The sequence below is a fragment of the Stegodyphus dumicola genome, chromosome 2 (assembly GCF_044657685.1).
Source record: "Stegodyphus dumicola isolate Sdum_Otavi_A_Nest chromosome 2, ASM4465768v1".
NCBI lineage: Eukaryota > Metazoa > Arthropoda > Arachnida > Araneae > Eresidae > Stegodyphus > Stegodyphus dumicola.
This window is the reverse complement of record NC_140769.1, coordinates 236,056,834-236,082,495: the sequence shown is the minus strand read 5'-3', so window position 1 is coordinate 236,082,495 and position 25,662 is coordinate 236,056,834. Positions and strand designations below refer to the sequence as shown.

Genomic DNA, 25,662 nt, shown 5'->3' with positions numbered 1-25,662 from the left:
TCACGACTTTGGAGACAATTTCAAACTACAGGAACAGCTATCCGGGGGTTTAGTAGTGGTCGTCCACGAGGAACCACACCCGCAGATGACCGGTATATTGCCTTACAGGCCAGAAACAGGCGGCAGACAGCGGAAGAAATCGCTAGACACATGACACAGGCGACTGGACGACCGATATCGCGTTTTACCGTGGCCAGAAGACTGCACAGTGGTGGTCTGTTTGCACGACGCCCTCTACGGTGTGTACCTCTAACGCCTGCCCATTGGAGAAGGCGTTCTCTGTGGTGCCGGGAACACCGGAATTGGAGAGACAATGATTGGGGACGAGTACTCTTTACAGATGAGAGCAGATTCAGTCTGAGTAGCGATTCTTATCGCATACTCATCTGGAGAGAGCGGGGAAGCCGCAATCATCCCTCGAACATCATTGAAAGGGAAAGGTATGGAGGTGGCGGTGTTCTCGTTTGGGGAGGCATCATGCTTGGTAGTCGTACAGACCTTCACATCTTTGACGCAGGTTCAGTCAACGGGACCCGTTATTGTAACGAGATTCTTCTTCCATATGTGCGTCTTTTTAGAGGCGCTATGGGTCCGCAGTTCCTTTTCATGGACGACTATGCACCATGTCATCGCACAGTAGCTGCCGAACAGCTCTTAGAGAGTGAAGATATTGAACGTATGGATTGACCGGCACGATCTCCGGATCTCAATCCCATCGAGTATGTATGGGATTTTCTAGGCAGACGCTTGGCAAGCTCGTACCTTACCACCAGTAACGATTCCGGAGCTTCGATTGGCGCTGCAAGACGAATGGGCAGCAATGTCTCAACAACTCATTGATACCCTCATTCTCAGCATGGGCAGACGCTGTGAAACCTGCCTAGCAGTCAGGGGAGATGATATCCCCTATTAAAGACCGGATGTTTCTTGCTGGACACCCATCACAGGGATGTTTCGGCCTTCAGTCGCATTGCGCTCCATGCTACTTTTTCAATAAAGCTTCTTTTTATCCCTCTGATTTCTCTTTTAGTAAGTGTTGCTTACATTACTCATGTCCATACGTATTGGGGATCTTACGGTATTAAATGTGTTGATTTGGAAAGCGTTTGTACAAAGTTATATTGAAAAAACTGTCTGGTCCTTAATTTTTGCACACCAGTGTATAATTTAATTACATTTTTAAAGTTTGGTCGCCTTTGTCCTGTTTCCTTTTCATCAGGCTTTATGTAGTAGCATATGGCCTTAATTTTACTCACTTATATTTCAGTGTTTTTTTACCAAAATATTTTTTAGGTATTTGTAAGCAACCTGAAGTTACATACATTAAAGAAGCACAAAATTAAATCATCCTGCAGTCCTTTTAAATTTGAAAGCACAACAATGATTGCCTTTATCAATACTCCTCTAAGAACGTCTTCCACTCTACTTATTTAACCAAAAATAAATAAAGTAAAACACACTGATTGTAAATGTGTAAATATTTTATTCTGTATTCCACTTTCTACTTTTAACACAAAATTGGATAGCAGCTATACATTGTTGAAGCTTTTAGTATTAAAATTATTTTAATAATAACAACAATAATAATAACGATCGATAAATCGTAGTTATGCTTTACCCACTTTTTCTGTTATTTTAAACTAGATGGCACCTTTTAGAAAGAAAAGGAGTAAGAAAATTTAATGAGTACTTCAAATCTTAGAAATGGAAGAGTCAGTACGACAGCGTAACTAAATTATTAACTGTTGTATTGTTGCAATCAAAAATAAAACAAAGCATCATCTTATCATTCTTTCTGCAACTTTATTTAGTATTTTATAAACTAATTTTGTGTAATATTTTGGGAAACATTGCATACTTTTGTGATTTGAAGCATCTATTTTATTCGCTGGCGCGGCCAGTATTTCCTTTAAATCCCTAAGTTTATTAATCAGTAACAGACATATCGGACAACGTCAACACATTTTTTTTAAATCGCTGAGTTTTCTGATTACGTTTGAAACATCTCACACTTTGTAATTTTTAATGAAAATTTGTTAATCAAGAATTTTTTAAATTGGAAATTCAAAGTTCTGTCTTCGAGGTGCACGCATTTGGTGGAGGATTATGTGTGTTCAAAAATTTGATGGTTCTAGATGTTGATGCTTTCCCGCAATTCCAGGAAAAGACAGAATCTTCATTATTTAATAATTAAATAAATAAGTAAAGATAGAGGTAAATGCATTTAAACGAATTCCTGCGCCAGTTTCGTAAACAGAATTATTGATCTGAAGTTTATAATCATTTATTTGATCGAAAGTAGATTTAACTGTTGTATTATAAAGTTCTAGTTAATTTACAGGTCTTTGGCTACTAGAACTTTAACGGCGTGTCTAGCAACTATTCGCTGGTCTCCTTACAACTATAAAATATAAGTCCAAAGGAGGGTTAAAATACTCTTTTATTTATTCAAAGAAATACTAACGGACGGCTCCTTCTAGGGCTTACAGGAAAGCCTCCACTTGGACATAAAATAGAAAATAAGAAACTAAACTAATTCTACTTAGCTAAACTTTAGCCGAAGCTGTACAAAGACAACCTAAAGGAGTTGGCTCGTAATTAAACCTCACCGGCGAATACTTGCAGGCACGTAAGACTACGGACGCTCGTAATACTAAGATAGGCTTAAAGTAACGACATGGTCCGAAAGCAAAACCCGATGTTATTAAGAACGTCTGAGATTTTCTACAGAAGTGACTAAATTTCCAATTAAATACAGGTTCTACTTCATTTACATAAAGCACGATACTGAAATCTCATTCAGGCAGGAAGTTGCAAATGGAAAACAAGAATTTAAAGGAAAGGGTTTCAAAATTAAAAATAACTATTAGGAAATTAAAATACCCCCCTCCCGCAGTGTATTACAAAAAAAAAATGCAAAAGAAAATGGTTGTGATTAGTACATCGAGATTTTAATGTAATAAGTTACTATTACATTAAAACAAGACACGGAATTTAATAATTCCAGCAGTAGTTTAAAGCATAATAAATATTAACATTTATTTTAAAGCCAGCTTAGGTACAAATGAAAAAAATCATCAAGTCAAAACGAAGTAAATGTTAGCTAATTCGCTTATTAACTCTATATTTTTCTTCAAAGATAAGTGTTTTTTACTTATAAGTGCACTATTAAAGACCTAGTAGCTATTTTCTTCTCTGACTAATTTATTCATATAGGAGAACGAAATCGTTCATGCGCTGTTTGAAACTCCTTTAATTGAATCAAAAATGGGTAAACCATAGAAATAAGATTTTAAGCAACATTTCAGTTCTGGGTCGTTGAACTGAAGAATCTATTATCATTAATTATTCAAGCATTGCAATACTTTCTTATTTGCTGAAAGCTGATTGATGTTTTTACACACGCATCAGTAGTTCTTTTTCAGAAGTTAACTACTTCGTCAGTACTTCTATTGATTGTAACTATTTTATTGATTACAAGAAGAAAGGATTCTCACCAGTATTTTTCGAAAAAATAATAAAAATAATTTAAATGACGCATGGAAGAGCAAATGGTGGAATCATTCCATTTTATTAAAAAAGATTTCTCCGCCGATTGACGGAAATAGAACGTAACCGCTGCACAGCCCATTTGTATTGCCATATTATATTTCATAGATCAATGTAAATAATTATCATTATATTAATAAAAACTTTTTAAAGGTAAAAGTTTTAAATTTATTCTAAATCGTTAAAGCACAGGATTTCGAAAGCTATAGTATATTGCATTATTTTGGTGCTAAAATAATTACACAAAATTCAAAATACATTGTACGTACGAAATATATGTACCATAATACACTCTTTATTCTTGTTTATGTGGTACAGCAAGGTTTGAGAACCCCTGAAGAAGAAATGTAATCAGACCTAATTACCCAATAAAATGAAACTTAATATTTAGCATAAAAATTAGTAAATTTCTTAAAATTATTTGCCGTAGATATAGACAAAAACTCAGTCAATTTCCATGACAAATAGGTCCCTCTTCATCAGGAGCAATTGTTGTTTACAAAGAGGGACCTGTTTCCCTTCAAATAGTTTGAGTTCTTTTGTTTAAATCTACACCAAATCCAGGGTTGTTTCTTTAATAATTTTGAGTTTCACTTTGGCTTGTTTATCTTCTGATTTATTAGTGTGTTTTTATAGTATTAGAAATTTCTCTTATAATACAGCTTCTCATTTTTAAAACTGGGGGATAACTCAGTTGCGCCAGATGGATGATTCTATCTGTTGGTGCATTTATTTCCTAGAAAAATGAACGGATCTAAATGATTGATTAAACGATGATAGTTAAAGACTAGAAGGTTATCTACTCAGAAAAGCTTCAGTCTGAATTGCTTTCAAGGGCAAAATAGATCGCATTTGCATTACACATATGAAAAGCACGATTGGTCCATCTAGGCACTTGTTCGTTCAACAGGAATTGAACTCCAGACGAGCTAATCTGAGGGCTGCAGCTTCAACTTTGGTCCCTGAGGACCTAATAAAATTCAAAATGCAGTGCACCTCGATATACATCGTCAATTCATTCCAGATCTTTGGATTTGTTTCTGATAGGACGTATACTAATGAACCTTACCAATAAGAAATTAATAATAATAATAATAATAATAATAATAATAATAATAATAATAATAATAATAAAAACAGGAAAGGTTTCAGATTTTAAATTAAGTCCAAAGGAGCGTTTTTTTAACGTTTTGTTTGTTACCTTTATTTATTAAATATCAGGTTCTTCGCACTTAAACCATAAAATTCAGTTCAATAGCAATGTCGCAAAATGATTTTTAAATGAGCCTATCTTTAGAATTTCCGATACACAGTTCCGTGCAAGGAGGTTAGAATAGAAGGAGGGAGGGTTCGCAGTTTCCTCCACTATCGGGCAATGAAACTCCGCCGAACAAGCGGCGTCCATGTTTGTGACTTCAAAACATTGCATTACGGTAGTGACATGTACGTGTTTCTAAGCTGTTCTGTGCATTTATTTTCCAGTAAAAATATGTTAAATTTATAATGAAATCCCTCGCTATTGTTGAATTTTTGTTTTAAAGTAATAAAGATGATATCCATAATTTACTATGTACAGCAAATTATTAAGAAATAGTTCGAAATCTAAATGCATGCGCATAACATTAGAGCCTTTAAAAAATGATGTTTCTGCATATTTCACGAATTTGCTTAGGTTAGAAAATAAATCTTAATAAAATAAAACAGATTTATGTGAATTCATTGATTTCAGTTTATGCGCATTTCATATTTATTAATCTCAAAGAAACTGCCTTTAATTAAGTTGAATTACAGAAATACACCGATATAAGTTTTTGGATACATCTTTTCACATGTTCAGTTGTGTAAATATTTTACTTAATTTTATCACTATACTGCCCAGAAATTTGTAAGTTTATGCAAAAAATTTTTAACAACAGAACAGTTTATCTTAACTTAAAAAAATGAATAATAATTAATACATAAAGAAAAGCATTGCTGTATTTAACACCTTTACAATTAATAAAAATAGTAACAATTGATTTCTTACTTTTCATGAAAGTTATAAAACGAATTAACTAAAACGTTCAAATTATACAATTTAAATCCTACCATATAGCATTGTATCTTAAGAAACGAAGATACCAGCTATAAACAGAAACATTAAATTGTATTTAATATATTTTGATTATAGTTATATTAAATAACCTATTTTAAGTCCTTTTTTTTCACATCTGGAAAGAAAACCACATGACATTGTGATATTTTTGACATAGTTGTCAAATTACATAAAAAAAAGAAAATTAATACTTACGTGTGAAAAATAATGCCCGGAATTTTTTTTCGAGAATCTATTTGTGCATTAATATGCAATACAAGCTGACATGCTTCAAAAAGAAAAGAAAAAAATGTTGCAATGACAGACTTCCTTGCACAAGTCACGGTGATAACAGGAAGATGGCCGCCAAGCTTCACCGTTTGAGTTGAACCTTCCCTCCTTCTATTCTAACCTCCTTGGTTCCGTGCGCTGGAGATAAAAAGTTTTTTTCCCCCGTAGAGTGTTGCCATCACTCGCTTTGAAATCCTTGAGTTTGTTAATCGAATTTCGTTAAAGTTTTACAAAATATGAAATCGATAATAAAACAAATTCCAAATTTCAAATTTGGTATTCTACATGCCTATATTATTAGGAGGAAAAATTTGATGGCTCTATGTACCGTTGTTTTATCACAGTGTGAGAAATAGACATACATTTATGCAGATTTTTCATTATTTAATTTCTTCAAATATAATGCAGGACTCTAACATTTGGTGGCAACAGTTTGAAAAGTGAAACGGACATTTATAGTGATTCAACGCAAAATCGTAAAACGAAAACAATAGTTCTTCAGGGACAAAGCCCCTTTGGACTAATAATTTGTTCTTAAAAATATATTCTTATTATTATAACACTATACAGTATTAAAATTCAAATGCAGTGGACGAAATATGTATTATATTGTGGCGTTTTTCTTTTCTGACACCAGTTGTTACGTTTAATTTTCTTGACGACACTTGATGAATACACTTGATAATGACGACACTTGATGAAATATCGAAACACACTTTATTTACCAATATTCTCAGGACAGCTCCAAAATCACGTTTACAGTCGTCGAAGATCTCCTATAAACACGCTGAAACTCAGCGACACAGCCTCCAGGTTATCAGGCTATAACGGTGGAAACAGCTTCACTGCAAAGTACCAAATTACAGCTCCCGACTCTGCTCGGGTGTTCTCGGAACTCCACGTACTCTCGAGACTCTCCACGCTACAACTCGCGATGCACTCGACGACACACAGAGCACAGCTCTCGACTCTGCGGTTCAGTCGTTCCCGGAGCTAAACACACTCTCTCGGCGATACACTAAGAGACTTTTCAATGCACTCGACGACCCACTCGGCACTCGCTCAATGACTGACTATCAGCTCGCTAGACGAGGCACTCTAACTCTGACTGCGGGCCAGCAGGATTTATATAGCTTTTGGTTTGTGTTCGAGAACATTCTGGGCTAAACCGGTAAGAATTCGTTCCAGAAGGTTCTCCATTCGTCCATTGCATATCGCCAATTATGTCGCCAATTGGGCGACTTCTCGCCAAATGTGGCAACCCTGCCTTTCTTGCTATTTTATTGGCAACCCTAAAACTGCTTTGCGGGGAAGCCATCTCACCGCGCAATTTTCATTTTTAACAATTTTCTTCGTTGCTTGATTCTTCTCAGCAACAAGAGGTGTATTGACGCTCATGGGCAGTCGTGACACACCCGACACGAATCATGTACCAAACAAAAATTTTCGCTTCCAAACAGAACGTATATCAAGTTGCACGTATTTCAAAGCGGACGTATACCGACCGACGTACCATTGTATTACTTTCCATTAGAAAATATTCTAAGAAAAATGTTCCCCCAAACAAATGGCTTTGCTTGTTTTAGTATAAAAAATTGTATAACGACCGACTGTTTGTTGCTTAGATATTGTTTGTGCTGTTTTAGTCCATTAATGTCTAGACAAATGATATTTCGTTTCAGTAAACGATGTCTGATAATATCAGCAGCTTCAATAGAAGAAAATATTATTTGTCTCGAAATTTAGTGAAGAGAATATTATTATTAAAATAGCTATAGGTATCAAAAGAATGTTTCTTTGCATATTTTAAACTATTTTAAACGCTTTTATGCATCAAGCGTATTCAAATCATTTAATGAAATAGATTATTTGATTTTTAAAATTTATAAAATCTTTTCACTTCTATTTAAATATTAAAAATTTGAGTTAGAATGGACTGGAATATTTAATTGCTGCAAAATAAAAGAGAGCTATATATCTGAATTTTGATAGAAAGCGCATCTAGATTTTAAAAAAAATTAAAACAGCAGAGCTTTGTTTATGATTGCCACCGTGTAGTTTAGTATAAAATATAAGACATGCTACCTAATTTAAAATTTAAAAATGGTAAAAATTCGATCTTAAATTAGTCATCACTTCAGTGACAAACTCTCACTGTATTTTGAGAGACCCTAAAAGAAGACAATTTTACAAAATTCATTTACAATTTTATATCATGAATAATAAAAGCGTATATGTCTAAATAACGAAATAGAATAATCGAATAGCATTGCTTTTAACTCAAATTAAAGTGTATAAAAAGTCAATATCTTAAACTTATCAAGGGTACCTCATGCTATTATTAATCGTGATTAAAACTGTAGATGCGTTTTGTAAAATTAATGATGAAAAGAAAATTAAGATGAAATGAAAAAATTTTTAATTTAATAAAGGAAGACAATTTTTTTTAAAAAAAAACTTTTTCTTCTCTTCTTGATTTAGAAATAATAATATTTTAGGAAAACAGATAAAAAAAATTAATTAAATTTTTACTCGGTAACTAATTCAGCGAAAAAGTATGATTTAATGGAAAGTTTATAAATCTTTCATTAAAGCTAAACTTAAACAAAACTTAAAATTATATCATCACGCATACACTATCAGATCTGATTTCTGTTGTCCTGCCGATAAAAGATTCTGGTAAAAGGAGTTAGATTCAGGTTTGAAATCACAAATTTTGAAGCTAAAAGATTTAGTAATTAGAACATTAGCAAATGAATCATGATTCCCACAAGTATTCAGTTCTACGCAACGACGTAATCATTTCTCATAATTTCGAAACATTGCTTTCTTTGTTGTAAAATTATTCTTTCTACGAATTTCAGATTTTGAATTTCTATTAAATATTTCCCATTTTGATAATTGCTGCAAAATTGTTTCCACTTTCAGTTTTTAAATTTCAAAGACAAACCTAGTAAACATCATATATGGTAAAAAATACTGTTGCTGAAATTATAAATTTTACAGTGATTAGTACAGTAAGACCCCGCTTAACGCGGGGGATACGTTCCATCGAAGTAGAGCGTAATGCGAAACAGCGCTAAGCGAAGCTATCTTAACATGTAAATAATGGGGTTAGGGGAAGAAGGATAAAAAATGGTTAGGCATTAAATTTAATAATGTTTTTTTAATAAAAATAAAATCAAACATTTATTTCTTACAAAAATAAAAACAATATAAACGCATATACTTTTAAAAACAAATAAAATTCTCAGTCAGATAATTCAGTCTATTCTGGGTTTCCAATTTTCTGCCTTTTTGTCAAGAAGGCATTATGATAGATTGGCTTAATGGCATATTGCGTTCAATTTCGTCGTCAATCCATATAGACAGTCGTTTTTCCATTTCCTCTATAATGTTATTTCTAGAACGGGTAATTCTAGTTGCAGAGCTTGACGTAGTTGCAGTTGCCGATGACAGTATTTTTTCTTTATTTTTAAGAATTGTCCTTATTGTTGAAGTTGCCAAAATCAATGCAGCACTAATTTGAGATTGACGTTCACCAGAATCTAATCTTCTAATTACTTGCATTTGAGTTTCCAGTGAAATGCTTTTTCTGGTTGCTTTCTTTTCTTGTTTTTTTATTATCACCCATGATAAAAACTAAAGATCATAATATTTGTCACTGTATTATTAATCGTTATAGTATTATACAAACTTACAATAATGTCAACAAATGTTGTTTCAAATGATTAAAAAGCAAGAAACACAACTACACTGTTTCGGATATGTTATTTGGAAACCTAGCGCTGCGCACAATTTCGGAGAATCCCCGGGTTGAAATAAAAGAGCGGTAAACCGAAACAGCGCTAAACGAAACAGCGTTAAGCGGGGTCTTACTGTATATTAGAATTTCTGTAATTTTAACTTCTGTTTAACAGCATTTCGCAAAATAAATTTTGAATGACCTTTTTTTTTCCCACGATTTGATGTATATTAATTATAAAACGATACACTGTATAGTCATCTACGTAGTAGTTAGCTACTACGGCATTAAAAATTGGTAATGCGTAATATATTAATTAAAAGCCAAATTAGAGGGTTTTTACTATAACCGATGTTAAGCAATTAAAATAAAAACTATGAAAGAATTTGATACTAATAAGGAAAAAATATAAGGAACTAATGCAGTATTTCTGCTGTTTACAGTTTTACAGAACAAGGGGAAGAATTAAGTAGTTCGTTACAATATCTAATTAGATATTTTAATTTCTACTTGAAACTTATATCTTGCCTTTTCTTATTGTTGTCTCTGCTACTTCTGATTCCTCAAACTTCCAAAAATAAGTATAAAAGGAGAATGGGCAGTTAAATCAGCGAAATCGCAGACTGAATGTCCGTTCGCGTTTGCTTCGCTGTGATTAGTCGGTTTTCGTATTAGGCTGGTATACAAGTTCAACAATTAGAAAGGAAATATTCGGCGTGACTTTAGCAGGTAATTTGTGAGTGTTTATCTTTGTTAATAAGACGAAAATGAATAATCACTACATGGACGAATTCATTTTAAAATTTAGTGAAACTCTTTCTCTGCACTGAGGAAGAGGAAAATTTGCTGAATATTTTTTAAATTTTCAGAACCTGGTCTTAAAACGTTTAAGAAAAAATATGGGAAAAGCTACGTTTCAGTTGATACTGCAAGTTTCATACAATCTTTTCTTCCCAATTGTCGACATTCGTAAAGGAATCAAAGCGAAATCGAAAATCCGGGGAAAAAACGTTTATATCCATTTTTGTGAAAATTGAAATAATAATGCCATCTATTAGGCAATAGGAATTATAAATCGGTCCAAGAGAAAACGTACTCATGTTCGTAACTGTAACGGAGGAAAAATTTTGCGTACCGGGGAAAAACAATTTTTATCCAAGAAGAAAAAAGCATTTATGCCAAACTTCCTTCATAAGGTTTGTTCATATTTCGTTCTTGTCTCTTGTAACGGCGACCTGTTTCGTCAATCAGTTCTTCAGTGCTTGTGAACATAGAAAGAAGATTCTGGTGCAGGCACCGAATTAGTGACCGAGTTTTATGTCAAGAAGAGGAAGAAAACAGGGAGAATCCGCGAGGTAGTAGAAGTTTTAAGAGTAACGCCACGTGAGTTAGGACCTGACTGTAAATGCAAACGTTTTCAATGTTTTTCTTTGATTTGTGATACTGAAAACAACAAAATCTCAAAGCTTTTAATGAATTTTGAAATTATAATACTCAAAATCATTATCTCGCCGGGATAATAACATTTTTAGCTGTGATGCACCGACGTTCTTATTTGGGAAATGAGGGACCTTCACGCAGTATGTCTTACTCTTATCGACAGCATTGTTTCCAGACGGCAATGAAATGTTAAACATGTTTGATGAACGCTTCTGCCCCATTCCATGGCATTATAAGATTCGGGCTAAAAAAAATAAGAAAAGCTTTGGCAGTTGAAGGAAAAGCAGCAGTCGACCGCAGAGGAAAAAATGTAATTCCTGATAAACGATTTCTAAAACGATCGAGTTTTTCAGCTCCCTCAAGGGAAGTCTCATTATTCCTTAAAAAGGAGTAAGAATATATGCCTGCCGGAAATGTTAATCATCCCTAAATTACACGGCATTTACAAAACGAACGATCCAGTGTCATTAGATTCGATTACTCAAGAAAGGACACTTGTAGACTTTGTGATACATTAAAAGTTGATATTCATATGCTTTTAAAAAATAAGAAAAACTTGGTGTAGGAAAAGAAAAAGCCAAACTAATTCAAGAACTAAAAATAAAATGACGTAAAAACATTCGTTTGAGGAAGAGTCAATTATGACAGCAAAGAAGATTTGTATTCCCAAGATTAACAGAAGAAACTGTAGAAAAAGAATTGAAATCACATTAAAAAATTAAAAATTTGTTTTCTCCTATTCTGTGCATATATTTTATAATATAAATTTCGTTAAATGATTGTTTCAAATTTATTGCAAATGTTTATATGATTTTATAACAACATTTGCTTTGTATTGAAGTTACACAAACGAAAAACTTATTTTTCTCAATTCCTGTCAATAGACATAAATGGATTTTATTTCTGGGTCTTCAGTTTTGATTCCGGCTTTGGTAATTGAATATTATTCAAATTTTTAATTATTTGACTTATAAAAGCCACTATTTTAACACGAAGGATAGTAGTAAAAGTTTTTTTTTTAATCATAGAATAGCAGCAATGATAAAAACTTTTTGCCGTCTCTTTACAAATTAATTAATTGCATTTTAGTCGCCTAGGCAAATATTCTTAAAATTTTTAACCTGAATTGGATTTATAGTGAAATATAGACAAAAAATAATTCCAATATCAGAAGTAAAGAATGGGAAATTAACAGATTCCTTTAGCGGCCACAGTATACCATCTTTTGGATTAAATGCGGTGAGCGTTTTAAAATAAGAAGTTGCACGTTTCCACGAATTTCCTAGAAACTGTTTTTGCTGATATATAAAACAGCTTCCTTACACACTGCATAATGCCAGCAGTTGTGTTTTGTGGAGCAGCCACCACATTCTTCAGATGCGCCGATTCAAACATGCTGATATCCATCTAGATGCACCATTACCTATTCGTATTTCCTTTTGCAATCCATCTTCTCCAAAGTTTCTGCACAGTGAACGGATGTAGGTTAATTTAAGTTTCAATGCGATGAAAACATTCAAACAACAGTCAGTCATACATTTCAAAAGTAACTTCCTTGTGAAAAACGTCTGATTACTGAAATTGACTTTGGCGTCGTTTGCTAGGTATCACTTACACTATGCGTGTCTTCTGAGATGGAAAACAGCTCCAAACAATAAGTTTCTCTAGAATAACAGAGCGTACTAACTTTTATCTTGCTAACTTATCAAGTGACAAACTTGCTTTTCGGTTCATTTATATAAATCTTTCAAATGCATATTCCTTGCAGTCAGCCCAATTTTAGACCCAAATAGCCATTGTTTTGGATTTTCTCTGTCAAGCACTATAATTATATCTCAATATTTTTAGCTTCAGATTACTTCAAATTACTTTCCATTTGTTCTCTGCAATGTAATGAGCAAATAAGCTATTTTCATCTATTGCAGTAAGAATATTGCGTAATGTGATTTTGATTTGTAACTCCTTGTGTTTTTCTCGAAAGGTGAAACATAATATTTAGAAAGCTATTTTCAAAATTTCAGTAGAATTTAAAATAATTTTTTTATGTAGAGTACTTTCCCTCCAGACTTCAAAACATTTGTGAACAACGTTGTTCTTATTCAACGTACTGTCTACATACAAACAAAATGACAAATCGATCCATCAACTGATACCCATATGATTTAGTAACAAATAAACATGAAAACTTCATGACATCTTTTCACTTAATTAGCATTTGCATTTCTATTAATAACACAGTGAAAGTGTGCTATAACAAATTTCAAGGAAATGAAAGTTTGATTCATTATATCCAATTCGATAAGAAAGAGGTATTATCTCATTTAAAAAAAAAAAAAAAAAAAAAAAAAAAAAAAAAAATCTGAAATGTTTCAGATTTTAAATTACGTCCAAAGGGGCGTTTTTTAACATTTTGTGTGTTACCTTTCTTTATTAAATATCATGTTCCTCGCACTTAAACCATAAGATCCAGTGCAACAGCAATATCGCAAAATAGTTTTAAAACGAGCATATCTTTAGAATTTCCGATACAGAGACTCACGCGCTGGAGATAAAAATGTTTTTTCTGCACAACGTTGCCATTGCTCGCTTTGAAATCCTTGAGTTTGTTAATCAAAAATTCGTCAAAGTTTTAAAAAATAGGAAATCGATCATAAAACAAATTTCAAATTTCAAATTTGGTCTTCCACATGCTCATATTCGTTGGAGGATTACGTTATTCAAAATTCGATGACTCTATGTACCGTTGTTTTATCACAATACGAGAAATATACATACATTTATGCAGATTTTTCATTATTTAATTTCTTCAAATATAATGCAGGACTCTAACATTTTATGGCAACAGTTTGAAAAGTGAACCGACATTTATGAATCCGACGCAAAATGCCAAAACGAAACTAATAGTCCTTCGGGACTCAAGTCCCTTTGGACTAAAAAAAAAAAAAAAAAAAAAAGTTGACTGATGAATGCCTAAAAGCTGGTTGAACGTGATACCTACCGAAAGTGAATAAAAATTAATTTAAAGTTGATATGAAGGTAAAGGTATAATTTCAATTATTAAATTCTTTTTTTCGGTTTTGTCAATGATTAATAATTTTAAACAATGAACTACTTAGCATAAAAGTCACGATTGATATCCTTCCCATGAAATATATAGCTACTATAAAATGCGTATTTATGATCACGATTAACCATTTTAGCCATTTAAAAAAAAAAAAAAAAAAAAAAAAAAAAAAAAAAAAAAAAACATCAAAAACAGATAACAAAAGTATTGATTAACTTCGTCTGCTACAAAAATAATCTGCAATTTTCTGCTGTTGTGATACATATTGCAGGAAATGTTTATTCACATATTTATCCAAAAATAACAGAAGTTGTGTTTTATAATATACTTTCGGTTTTACAATTTGTGTGAATAAAACTTTATTGATGACAAACCATTACATCTTTGCCATCTACTACTGAAAGAATTTCGCTTTCCGTGTATCGCGTTTGTTCAATAGTTTATTAACATAAGGAGACGTCTCTAATATCAACATTCTTCATTTTAAATTTTATTACAGTATCTTCATCACTCCTGTGCTTGCATGTAACAACTTCGTCATCACATGTTGGAACAGTTCCATGACACATTCTGAAAATACTTAACTGCCATTTTTCACAGCCACCTAGTGACAGGTAAATCCTTGTTTTCGTTGTTTTTTATCCTTGTTTTCCTTCCATGTCTTCAAAACGTTTCACTAGACCAACATGCCGAAAATAATGTCGAATAGTTGATTCTGCAACAAGTTGCCAAGATTTTTCTAGAGCTAGCATTTCATCAAGAAACGAGATGTTAATCTATATGTCTCTCGTACTTCTACAAAATGCTGAAAATGAACTTTCTGCGACACTTCATTACGCCTTTCTCCGTAGGCTACAGAATCGAAGTTGAATTCGGGAGAAAGAAATCAATTAATCTTATGTATCCGACAAATGTATGTGCTTGACTGTTGACGAAGAATAGAATCTTTTACATCTTGGCCGAAAGCTTTCAGCCCAGTTTAGTAATTCTTTAGACAGTTCCACGCCATCTTTATTTTACAATTAGCTTTAAAAGAAAATAAGAATTTTCATATTTTTAGATATTTGGTTTCTAATATTTACCCATCACCAACATTTAATGACGCTCAGTACCATTTATGTGATTCGAACTTATGGAAATTTTCCTCCTTTGTATCTCTGAGATTTAAATCATAATATATGGTTGGCATCATCTTGCAGAACAGCCCAGATCCTTTGGTAGTGAAAATGTATTTTTCTTTGTATTGACCAGAGATATCATCCCAAACACTTTCAGTTTGGGACATGAGATTTTGAAATATTCCTTGATTGTCGACAAGATTTCCTGAAAACTATTATTCTGCTTCTTGAACCTATGAAACCAGCCATTTCAGGCAAGAAGGCAGTCTCTCTAAAGAGTTTAACAGATTTATTGGACTTTTTCTAAAGTAAATATTGACATTTCGGCTTATTTGACTGGTTAAAAATTTCAGCAATGAATTTCAACAGCCTTATGTTCGATTTTTCTCAACTATTTCTTTGTGTCCAGATTACTTTCATGAGCAGAAACTATCCAGACTATCCACATGATGATGACTGTAGATTTGGATAAAATATATTCCAGGCAGTCATCAACTTGGCCGCATATATTTCTACATTTTTTTAATAGTGCTCGCCTTATTTTTAATGCAGAACACTTTGCAGTTCGCCTCACAGATCAGTTTTTGAAGCAAAATGTTTTCGCTAATGCAGAATGAAGAGTGTTAAACAAATAATATGTAAAGTCTCTCCCATCTGGAAAAGTTGTAAACTGAAGATAATTTCTCCACTACGGTGTCAGAGCATATGTCCAATGAGAATGAATTCTTTTGTTCCAAGATTTTTATGGTTTCAAAAAACATTTACTATAGTACTTTAACGAGTATCCTTAAAGCACTACGATAAATTATGAAAAAAAAAAAAAAAAGACCCAAGGAATGCATCTCCTTACATGCACATTCGAAAGAAAGAATTTCAACCATGTTTTAAATATTGAAACAAAGAAACCGGTAAAGGAAAAAAATACAAACTCCATTTTCTAAAAGTTGGAAGACGTATTCTCATAAGAATCTCTTCATTTCTTCTTTTCCTTCTTTCCTAACCCACCAGTGGCAGAGTGGTAAAGTCGCTGAAAACTGCTAGTTTGGTTCGGAGTTCGAATCCTGGCGAACAGACTGGCGACAGAACTTTTCCATAGTTTTCCCCTTGTGTAACATATCTATGAGCCATTTTCCCTTAAAAAGTCTCAATGAAGGCATCCCTTCCCTTAGGAAGATTGAGCCAAACCAAACCGTAGCATTAGCCTTAAATGACGCTTTGTCTTTCAGCTGAGGTAAAGAATTCAAATGGAGTCACGAAACCTATTCAAGTTTTTTGACTCAATGGTCAACGTATGACACAATATAATCTCCTGTGATATGGTTATAGTGTGTCCTCTTTATCAAACTGAATGACAGCCAAGATTATTGTACATCTGCCTTCTATAACTTTTGTTTAGAACACAGAAAAAGGTGGCGGTGAAGATTTAAAGGAAAAATAATACCAGTGTTTATGGTATCCGAATAGCCAAAACCGGAATGATTGTAAGGACTACTGATTTTTCAATTAAAACTTTCAGAAATTCTGGAAAAATAACGTTCGTTAGATCCGATTTTCTTAAGTTAAGAGGCACGTTAAAGCCTTGTGAAATAACATTAAGTATTTTATAAATTGGATAGGACCAGAAATTTCATTCGTCGTAAGTTAAATTCTCTATAGCGGGCTTTGGCTATTCAGCAAACTAAATAATTCTTCAGAGCTCAGAATGACGACAAAACAAAAATTTCATCTAGTCTAAACAAAATTACTAGTAATTATAAGTAAATTACGGACACATGCACAAATTTTGAACTTTATATTGATTAACATAATTATAATTGAAAATAACAGGGAGAATATTTTCTGGATTTTATGTATTTTGGATTTAAACTACTGAGAAAATCGCTAAGCGAAGACTGCAAAATGAAAGTCAAGAACATATATATATATATTTCGAGCACAATGAGATTAGACACTGAAGCGTAACATAAAAATGACTAAAATAATTAAATTAATAAAGTAATTAAATTATTTTTCTTTATAAATAAAATAATTAAATGATATTTAGAACAAAATTCGCTGTTGCAGTTTAAATTCAAAATTACAGATTATTGCTATAGTTTCTTCTTCAAGAAAATTCAAATTCATTTTAACAATGTGTTTTAATATTCGAAAACGAAAAAAAAGAGTCGTATAAACTTTTCCCCTCTGGCACTTTCATCTAAAGAGTTATCGATTACAAAGAAGTTATTAAAGCAGAAGTGCAAGTAATTTCTTATAAAGTACTATGTTTACGTTCTTCCTGTGATGAAAAATTGTTTAAAGGTAGTTTTTATAAAAATTTTATGTAGCTGACAGACATAATTTATAATTTCGGCGACAAAAACATGATCTTCCTCGGATAATGCGTTAAGTAATTTACTTATATAACACACGGAAAGTAAAAAAAAAAATTAGGTCTTGTCTTGTTTTTTGAAGTATGACGCCATTTTTCTTGTATCCCCTTTTCGCAAATGAATAATATAATGATTTTTAATTTCGGCAAGCCTAAATGCTTAGGTAAGGGAGGTAATGTTTTCGGTCTCAAAATTCGATAGTGATGTTTCAATGAATAAGCAAGAATTAGTAAACAACATGTTTTTACTATTTTTTTACTATCATTCTATGTGAGTGACGATTTTTTCGTCAACTGTAACTCTTATAGAAAAACTTCCAAAAATTTCTATTTTCTGTATTTAAGCTTTGTGCATTCATATAAAGAGTTGATTAGATTTTGGGTAAAACTGGATAACCGGAAATGATACAATAGAGTCCCTCAAACTCGACTCCCGATACCTCGGCATTCCGTATAACTCGACAACGTTTCAGGAGCCTTAAGATATCTCTCGGCCAAACAGAGCAAATATTACATACAGTGCGTATAATTATTATTTATGCGTATGTCTTTACCGTTCTGTTCAAAGATTTGAGTGTTCTTTTTCTCTAATTTTTGCCGTTTCTGGATTGTGCCATTCATTCTTGGAACTGCCTAACAAATTTCGAGATATGTTGTAACACTTGGCAACGTTGTTTGCTTCTTCGGAATAAGTGTGAGAGACAATTTACCATCACAAGGATATTTTTCTACCAAGAACTTCTAATTTTTCTTCATTTTTGTATATAAAGGTTTTTTTTACTCAGGGTATTTGTTCTTTTTATGACTCCTATCGTGCTAGAACTTGACATAAAAAAATCAACATTAATTTTAATTGCATGCTGTACTTCTCCGTGTCCATTATTGTGCTACAGATGTATAAAGTAATTTACAATTAAATATTTAGAGTTCTGTAAAACTCCCTCCCTTTAGTTCGTAAAACTCGACTTTTCGGAAACTTGACAGTCTCCCAGTGTCTCAGTTCACATTATGTCGATTTTGCGGGTTTCTACTGTACTTTAATTGAAGCCCATAACAGTTTTTAATAGATAACAGGAAGTGGTACTTTATTAGAAGCCTAAAACAGTTTTAATGAAAAACTATATTAAAGTATAATCTAAATTTTTTCAATTTTACTAGTCAAGACTTTTATATCAATAGGAACATCCTATTACATTTTGGCTAAAACTGCTAAAATTATATTTTACTTGAAGCTCCCAACTGATGTTTGTGAAAAAGTACATTATGATACGATCTAAAACTTCTCAAATTTGGCGTTTAAAACTCGGATATGGTTAAGAACAACATATTAGATTTTGATAAATCGGAATAATATGATTTTTGAATTCGTTTTGGAAAAAAAAAAAAAAAAGAGTCCATTATTCTGTCCGTACGTGCAGAAGTCACGCAAAAACATCGTTCAGATGGATTCGAGATTGGTCAAAACGGATATTTTCGTTGAAATATGATACCCGAAATTTTTCGCGGTTACAATACTTCCTTTACTTGGTACAAGGAAGTAAAAAATACAGTGCTTTCTTTTTAAAGCAGAGAGTGTATATTGTAAATTAAACATTTTATTCATATCAGAGTTTTCAGATCTTAAAAACTCCTTGTACACTATTCTTTAACAACCTCACAACCTATATATTTTTTAAGAATAACTGCTTGTGTACCGTTTTTTTCGAAGGAGGTACCTTTTTTTCGACGTAAATGAAAAGAATTTTAAGTGGCCTAATTTTAGAGTAACTCTATCTGTTGATTCGCCTACAGAACACACTTTAGTGAGAGAAGAATGAGCTTAAAATAATCCAATAACATCGCTGTTGTTTACCACGTGGTGGAACGGCCTTAATTGGATGGTTGAGGTTACCTGTCGCCGTCATCCTGCACGCTCACAAAAAGTGTTAAGGAATTTTAATTATACTCGCTTCTTTATATGTATATATGCTCAAAAGCGAAATGAAATGTTTTTACCATTTAAATAGGGAATTATATAAACAGTTCAAGGAAAATTAATTGTATAAATTATCAGACAGTTTTACTGTTAATTTTATGTATTTGTCAATTAAAGATTTGTCTTTAATAGAGCTTTATTTAAAGTAGAGAAAAAACGTGTTCATCTTTTCATTAGAAAACAGAACTTTTTTTAAGAATTTTAGTTTTCTAAGCTGATCAAGTTTTGTATATAAATACAATTAAGCAATTTAAACAATCCTTTAGATTTTTAACAATACCAAAAGACCCTTATGTTGTAAGAGTTTTTTAAAGAATTGAGTTTTTATATGCATAATGAAAACCGTTATGACGTATTAAAAAAAACAGAACAACAACAACAAAAAAAAAAAAATCTGAAACGTTTTCAGATTTTAAATTACGTCCAAAGGGGCATTTTTTTAAAAAAATTTATCTGTTACCTTTATTTATTAAATATCACGTTCTTCGCACTTAAACCATAAAATTCAGTTCAAGAGCAATATCACAAAATAGTTTTAAATTGAGCCTATCTTTAGAATTTCCGATGCGCAGTCTCACGCGCCGGAAATAAAAAGGTTTTTTCTGTACAACGTTTGCCATTGCTCGCTTTGAAATCCTGGAGTTTGTTAATAAAAAATTCGTTAAAGATTTACAAAATATGAAATCGATAATAAAACAAATTCCAAATTTCAAATTTGGGCTTTTACATGCCCATATTCGCAGTAGGATTACGTCATTCAAAACTCGATGGGTCTATGTACCGTTTTTTATCACAATGCGAGAAACATACATACATTTATGCAGATTTTTATTATTTAATTTCGGCCCACCAGCGGCCGAGCAGTAAAGTCGCTGAACACTGGTAGTTCGGTCAGAGGTTCGAATCCCGCGAACGGGCTGGCTGCATGGGTGTTTTCGTGGTTTTCCCTATGTGTAACGTGTATACGAGCCAGTTCCCTTAGAAAGTCCTCCACGAAGGCATCCCTCCTCTTAGGCAGATAGCCCTAGTGTGCGTTGCCATAATTAAATACAACAACAACATTATGTAATTTCTTCAAATATAAGGCAGGAGTCTAACATTTGGTGGCAACAGTTTGAAAAGTGAAACGGACATTTATAATGATTCGACGCAAAATCGCCAAACGAAAACAATAGTTCTTCAGGGACAAAGCCCCTTTGGACTAAGAAGCAGCAAATTTAGTCTCTCTGAAGGCTTTAAAAAGTCAAGATATTAAAAATAAAAATTGCGTAGATTATAAAGTAAGAATAATTTTAATGTTTTAATGTGTGGAATATTTCATAGAACAGTGTAATTTTGTTAAAATTTACTATCAAGAAATGATTAGCTGTATTTATTTACGTTGAACGAACTCAAGAGATAGAACTAGGCTCAAAGTAATAAAAAATTAAGATTTTAAAGGAAATAATTTTATAACTCTTTAAAACGCATTTTGACACTCATTTTTACTAATGCAATTATTAATGAATTTTTACTAATATATTCCTTGATATTTTTATTTAATTTTAGGATGCTTTGCTAAACAATCTGGTTTAGAATACTTTTTAAACCTTTTGCTAAATTTTCTCGAATCTGTGCAATTCTTTCAAAACAACGCTGATTGAAATGAGACTTTACGAAACACAAATTAGATCACAGATATCAAACTTGGAAACATGCGTAAGCGAAACGAAAATACTGCATTTATTCGGCGTATTTCCAGTCTTGTTTTATTAATTTTACTGCATGAAATTCTAGAAGGAAAAATTACGCCATTAATTTAATATCCGAAGTTCTACCGGCAACTGTTATAATACTATTTATTTAAAAGAAACCTACATTCAATTAAGAATACGTATTAATATTTAGATTAAAATATCTAATTTAGACGAAACCTATATTCTAATAAAAGTTCACGGTAATATTACCACTATCACATAAGGTATCTTCATTTCTACTTTTCACCGCTCAACCGAGATGGTAGTTAGATATTCTGACTACCGTACGAAGGGCCCGGGTTCGAATCTCGCAGAAGGCATGGATGTTTGTAAATTATAGTGTCTTTGTGTCATGGGAGCGCTATAATTTAGGTGCACTCTAAACGTGCGGTGAATCGAACGTCTTCTCGAGAGATTGCTGGTAAGGGAAGAGGAGTGGGAGACCCTCGGACCAGTACCCTTGGGGTGCTCTCTGTCAAAATTGGGGGCGGAAATGAACTAAGGTCACTTATATGGTGCTCAAGACTCTTGCTAACGACGGGCGCATCCGATTCCTTACCACAATGAATATCATGGGCTTGTGCTGACCATTGTCAGATAAGTAGGACTGGTAACCAACAACAAAACATTTCTACTTCTCTGTATCTTGCATTTCGCCTGTGCTTGTAATTTTCCACTGCTAGTCGCTAGGCCGCAAACCATTTAATGCTGCTGAAAATCCTATCTTTGTCGTCTGGCTCCCTACAACTTGCAAGTTGTCGCCATCGTCATCGTTTCATTGTCGTTTAACTTTTCAGTCTGTCTTTCCATGTGCAATAATCTTCAACACTATCAAGAACAATAAATACCGGAGTTTTCTTGAAGCTCTTCATTATTATTTCTCCATCAATCAGAGCCCATGCATCCAAATTCCACGAACAAATCAGTTAGTAAGATGAAAAACAGTCACTAAGTGGACGAATAAATTTTAATTTAATAAATAAAATTTAATAATAAAATTTAGGGGAATGTAGAGATATCCCTTTTACTAAATGTAACTAGTGGCAGTTCCTCAGTAAGACTTGTAAGCTGCTAAAAGGAAACGTAAGTTTGTACGTCAAAAAGTAAGACTTGTACGTCTAAAAGGAAACAGAAACTTAATAGGGTGTAAAAGAGCATTTTATTAAAAACCAAGTAATTTGAACCGATGGCACCCCCGCTGTTTACAAATAAGCCAGCATTTGTGACGTGACCTCAAGATAGAATATTTAATTTAAAACAAAATCAAAGCATTTATTAGCCAAAAGCTACGCAGAGTAATTTAAACGCGGAAGATGGTTCTTAAACATACACCGGCGTGACAGCTCAATCGACGACGCCGGAGACAGGAACGCTTATCTTAGAGTAACAAGCTAATGACGTGGCCTTCATCAGCTAGAACACGCTTTGTTTAAACAGTTTCAAACCCTAACTTAAATACAAAAGAGCTAATTTGCATTCGCACAGGAAAACGGAAAGAGAGAAGTGACAGTGACAGTACAGATTCAGAACATAAAATAACTGGTTAATTTACATAAATAAACCCTAAAAACAATTTCACAAGTGTTATATTTCACGAAGAAATTTTTATTTATGCCTTGAATCCGTAACATTATATATTATTAGCAGTATAAAATCTAACCAAAATTTCCAATGAAGTTTCTTTTTCATACTTCAAAAGATATTATCATCAGATATATTATAATCTTTGATACTATTTAAAATGGAAATGAGTAGAGAGTAGTAGCTTAGAGATTAGTTGAAAACTTTATGACAACATAATGTATTTTTAGTTACTAAAAGCGGTCTAAGTTTGATTAAACTGAAATATATTCATTATTGTGTTTTGATATGGTACTTTAGACTCGTTAGTGAAATTAAGTTTTATTTAACGAATTCTTAAACCTGATCAAAATCAAGTATTTGAAGGATGTAAGCTATGATAGTGGTTGGTATTTGAATAAAAATCCTTTTTCTTAAAAGTTAAATACTAAATCAAGGATTTATTTATATATTTTGTACAGAAAATAATGAGAATAAACATAAATACCTTGAAGCCATATGAAAAGCCTAGCTAAATATAGCAGTAATAAATTTGATATCTAGGAGTATAAAGGTAATTTATCTTGATTAATTATTGAACTAATATCATACATTTTAACTTAGTGGATCTAAAATTAAGAGTTTATGAATTACGCGGAAACTCATCAAAATTATTGTCACAATTTCGAAGTTTTATGTGATCAAGAAATTCTGGACATCGAGTAGCGGTTGAAAGTTTAAAAGAGTTGGTTCCTGTTGTTAGATACGCGTTTCAATCTGATTTTTATTATATTTATGCTAGGTTTCCAGAGTAGTCATCATTCATGCAACCAAGCAAATTGCTAATAATGAAAAATGGGTACTTTTCCGTTTTGCCGGCGCAAGCGATAAAGTCGCCAATAATGGTACAACCGATGCCAAACGGAATATTCTCGCTGGTAACCTTTTACGCCTCATTTTCAAAACAAGTTGCAGCTTTTTCTTATCAGATTGATTATTTCTTTCAATACTGGCATATAATTACTTAAATTTTTTATCAGATAGTTCAGTTTTATGTCTAAGGCCATTTTCGGTAATTAGGTCAATTAGGATGCAATCACAGCTCTTACCCGAAGCCGAAAATATAGAAAAGGAAAGTCAAGGGTTAAATTCATCAATTTTAATGAGAATGCATTAGTGAAGTAAAGCACTGCAGTTTTACATAATTTCTGAATAAGCTATTCGTACGCATTGAAATATTTCTTGCATTTAAACTTGTATTCCAAATTAAGATTTAACTTGAAATTAATGTAGATAATTACTGAGAGCATTAGTTTTTTGTAGAGTAGTTTACGTGAGATGAGATCGCTTGGAGTCACGTGATATGAACCGGCGAATTAGGATGTTGAACCATGAAAGCATAGTAAATTCTTAAATTAATGTCTTTTTACAAATTTATTGTCTTTATTTATTGGCTTTTAATAAAGTTTTAAGCGATATTAAAATGTTTATGCCTTTAAAAAAAAAAAAAAAAAGAATTCTTAGAACTAAAATTTTTTATGTGTATACTGTATGTTGTCGCCAATAAAGTCTGCTTGGCGAGATTTGCGCCGGCGAAACGGAAAAGTACTGAAAATGTTGCCATTTACACTGGAAAGTTTTATTTTAATTAACCCATTTGTCTAATTTTTTTTTAACTTAAACGTAACGATCCTCAACTCCCTCCAGAATGAATAAATAAGCAGCTAAGTTTCTCAAAGCATTTGTAAACACAGGCTTGTTGTCATTCTGCTTTAGATTTCCTGCTGTTTAGTTTGCCGGCGATTACTTGCTGATCAGTTACTCGGAGATTAGGCTAGGCTTGCTAAAATTTTACTCTGAATTTGATTCAAATTGAACAACGTGTGTTTGTTTACTCGCAAGACAAGCGGTCTCGCACAAAATTAGGTTTTTATTTGTGTATTATATTAATAAATACTTTTATATAGTCTTTTACTTAAGTTATGATACTTCAGGTATGATAAGATGAAATATCTTATTTGATTACGGCTCAGAACGAAAGTGTTATCTGCCTTCATGGAGAACTTTCTAAGGGGAATCGGACTGCTAACTGAGCTATTTTAAAGTAATCTGAGCTATTCTCACCAATTTACACCTTTCTAATATTGTAATGCTGTTTCTAATTCATGCAATTTATATATCTATTTACAATATGTTTAAATAATAATTTACGTTTCCTTTTTATAATTAAAAAAACTTCTATAATCTAAATAATGTTTTTTTCGTTTTAAGTTTTTATCTTAGGAAATACATGCTTAATAGCTTTCCTTTCTGTATATTATATAAATCATTGAACTAATTAATATAACCTTTCAGTAAATACGAATTAAACATGAATGCTTTAGTGTACATGTGAGTGCGTTTTCGTCTGAATTTTTCGCTTTAAAAAATCAAATTTCTTGGCTGAAAATCGTGAATTTATTTTATTATGTATTTATTACATATTTAAACATCATTTATTAAAAAAGCTTATCTAAATCCTTAATCTTATTCGTTCAAATTTCAAAGCTAACTTTTCAGATTTCATTCATTATGTTTGCATAAAAGAAATTTAACTGCATTTTAATAGCGTTTTAAAAAAATCTGATGTGTACACCACATGACTTCCTTGTACGAAATATTAAATTATACGCATTTTTTCTTGCATTTCATGAAAACTTATTGGATTAAATTAAATCTACTTCGCCTACATAGCATAAA

General features: G+C 32.4%; 1 protein-coding gene across 2 annotated transcripts in view; it reads left to right on the top strand.

The window, feature by feature from the left end:
- Window positions 1–25,662, top strand: part of sbm (L-type amino acid transporter sobremesa) — a 180,723-nt gene that overhangs the window by 6,684 nt on the left and 148,377 nt on the right. The window contains exon 2 of one of the 2 annotated variants that reach the window (XM_085811911.1): window positions 14,663–14,777. The exons of the other annotated variant lie outside the window; for it this stretch is intronic. The gene's annotated coding sequence lies outside the window, so the exon portion shown is untranslated. The remainder of the gene's footprint in view (window positions 1–14,662; window positions 14,778–25,662) is intronic. 2 annotated transcript variants of the gene reach the window in all.